Source organism: Sus scrofa, chromosome 12 (genome assembly GCF_000003025.6).
Source record: "Sus scrofa isolate TJ Tabasco breed Duroc chromosome 12, Sscrofa11.1, whole genome shotgun sequence".
Taxonomy (NCBI): Eukaryota; Metazoa; Chordata; class Mammalia; order Artiodactyla; family Suidae; genus Sus; species Sus scrofa.
The window spans coordinates 4,607,566-4,610,555 of record NC_010454.4 but is presented as its reverse complement, the minus strand read 5'-3'; the positions used below and the strand labels follow the sequence as shown (position 1 = coordinate 4,610,555).

Genomic DNA, 2,990 nt, shown 5'->3' with positions numbered 1-2,990 from the left:
ATGACAAATAACCTAGCTTTTTTTAATGGACCAAAGACTTGAATACACACGTCATCCAAGAAGATCCGCAGGTGGCATAGAAGTGCAGGGACAGATGCTTGCCATCATCAGCCATTGGGGCCATGCAAGTAAATGAAAGCCATGATGAGACGGTACCGCACGCCTTTCCGGGTGGCTGTCGGAGAGGACGTGGAGGGTGGAGGAACCGGAACGCTCGGCTGCTGCTGGTGGAAATGGAAAACGGCACAGCCACTTGGGAAAACACCTGCTTCGCTTCTTAAGAGGTCGCGCATCCTCCTGCCGTCTGACCCGTCATTCCATTCCCAAGAGTAAAGAAAATGTATTTACTCAAAGGCTTGTTCAGAAATAGGCGCAGCTGCTTCCTGTGCAACAGCCCCGATGGTGAGACTAGAGATGAGGGGTGCCTAGGGGCACGGCGAGGCTCTGCTACACCATCACGCGGGGTCACCTGGGGTCACAGGCAGAAGTCCACTTCCACGGAGCAGCCAGCTGGTTCCCTCGACCTGAGGCGTTGGGGCTCCACATCTTTGCAGCTCCTTCCCCGCAAAAGAGCACAGAGTCACGTTCTCCCTACGCGCATCCCCTGTAAGCCGCCCGCCGCCCTAGAACATTCAGCCGGACCATCACCCATCGGAGGCTAACGAGCACCTGTAGCTGCCCAGTCCTTTCCCTCATGGACACTCTTCCCAGATCCAGACACAGGCGTCGAAAGTCAGATGTGCCAAAAAAAACCACGACAGCACAGCGCGGGCCGATGGGCAGTGCGAGAGCCCCCATTCACCACATCGAAGCGTTCCCTTCTCAACAGCAAGCACCCCCAGGGAGCTGGAAATGGGATTCAACTCACAAAACATTGACCCCCTCCCAGGTTCCAGGGACCCCTGCCTACTGCCCTGAAGTTGACCTGGGCTCCAAAGGTGACATGGGGCCGGGGGTGGGGTTGAAGGTGGTGGATGTTTGCATCTTACCCATGAGACAGTGCTCTGCAGTGGGGTCCCCAAGACGGACAGCATTCCTCTCCGGTTTTCCAAAACCCTGGCAATTTCAACTATTATGTCAACAGATGTGTATTTTTGCAGGATTTTCTTTCTTTTTTCTTTTTTGGTCTTTTTTAGGGCTGCACCCTCGGCATATGGAGGTTCCCAGGCTAGGGGTTGAATCAGAGCTGTAGCTGCCGGCCTACACCACAGCCACAGCAATGCAGGATCTGAGCTGTGTCTGCAACCTACACCACAGCCCACAGCAACGCCGGATCCTTGACCCACTGAGCGAGGCCAGGGATCGAACCCTCAACCTCACGGATGCTAGTCAGGTTCATTAACCACTGGGCAATGACGGGAACTCCAGGATTTTCTATTTCTGCTCATGAGCTTTTATTCTTTCCCATAAGGGAAAGTTATTAAATGCATAACAGAATGTGACCACATGTATGGCTGTTTAGGCAAAGCTCCAGTGGCGCTGTGTTTACCTGAAGTCAGGGAGTTAGAAGAAGGATGGCAAGCAGAGGGGCCAGGAAGACCTGATCCCCCAGGGCCGGGGGGAGCTGGACCAGGGCTGGCCACGGGGCACAGACCTGGCTCTCATCACCTTCTATGTTTAAATGCCTTCTCTAGGGGGAATCCAGACATCATTTGGGGTTCAGGAAATATGGGAGTGTTTTGGGTTGTTTTTCCTGCCTATTCGCTGCCTCCCGGAAATGGGCTCATCTGGCGTTCTCACTCTCAATTTTTTTTTTTTTTTTTTTGGCCACCCTGCAGCATATAGAGTTCCCGGGCCAGGGATCAGAGCTGAGGCGCAATTGTCACAACGCTGGATCCTTAACCCACTGTGCAGGGCTGGGGATCGAACCTGTGTCCCAGCACTCCTGAGACGCTGCCGATCCTGTTGCACCACAGAGGGAACTCCTCCCCTTGACAGCCGCCCCAGCAGGGATCGAATCCATCCTGCACACCTGGGAACCCAGGTTCTTCTGAGCCTGAGGCTCTGGTTCTCCCTGAGTTACTGGGTCACTGCAGGGCGAGGCCTCCCTTTCTTTTGGCTGGTCCCAAAAGCCTCTCTGCTGCTTCTGTAATAGGAGCTGGTCAAGAAAATAACCCTTTCTGACCAATCTGCTGTGAGCACACATCAACGTTTATAGGCATAGGGGCTGTTTCCTCCCTGACCCAAGTTGAGACCCCCTTGAAGGGGGTCTGGCGTCCCTGGTGGCCCTCTGAGCTGTGACTCCTGGCCCGTCCTATAACCCTATTCTGACCCTATCTACCTGGAGATCCTGGCAGACCCCACACTTTAAGGGATCAGTCCCACAGGACCTGCCAGCACACAGACTGTCACCGGAACTTCTGACCTCGCAGCTACAAATCAGGATGCCCACCACCTCCTTAGGTTCCACCCTCCGCTAGAACGGCTCAGGACACTCAGGGAAACGTTTACTTATGTTCACCAGTTGATGATAAAGGATCCAGATGAACAGCCGGGTGAAGAAGTCCATAGGGCCAGGTCCAGAAGCATCCTGAGAGCAAGGCCTTTGGTCTCCATGGAGCTGTGATGAGCCACCCTCCCCAACCAGAAGCTCATCACATCTTGCTGCTCATCGTGGCGCAGCAGAAACAGTCCGACTGGAACCATGAGGTTGCGGGTTCAATCCCTGGCCTCACTCAGGGGGTTAAGGATCTGGCATTGCTATGGCTGTGGTGTAGGCCGGCAGCAACAGGTCCGATTAGACCCCTAGCCTGGAAAGCTCCATATGCCACAGGTGTGGCCCTCAAAAGACAAAAAAAAAAAAAAAAAAAGTTTTCCTTGAGCTTAATCTCCAGCCCCTCTCCTTCCCTGGAGGCCAGTGGGTGGGGCTGAAAGTTCCAACTCTCTAATCACTTGGCCGTTTTTGGAGACCAGCCCCAACCAGAGGCCACTTGAGGGCTCCACCCCCTTGCCCAGGTCCCCTCAGGAGCATAAACTCAGGTGAGATCACA

At 54.3% G+C, this 2,990-nt stretch overlaps 1 long non-coding RNA gene across 1 annotated transcript; it reads right to left on the bottom strand.

Annotated features, from left to right (window-relative positions):
- Positions 1-1,160, bottom strand: LOC102164165. Its single transcript, XR_306398.3, has 2 exons — positions 670-1,160; positions 1-557 (listed from the first exon to the last, which is right to left on the bottom strand). It is a non-coding gene; the product is annotated as an uncharacterized LOC102164165 (long non-coding RNA).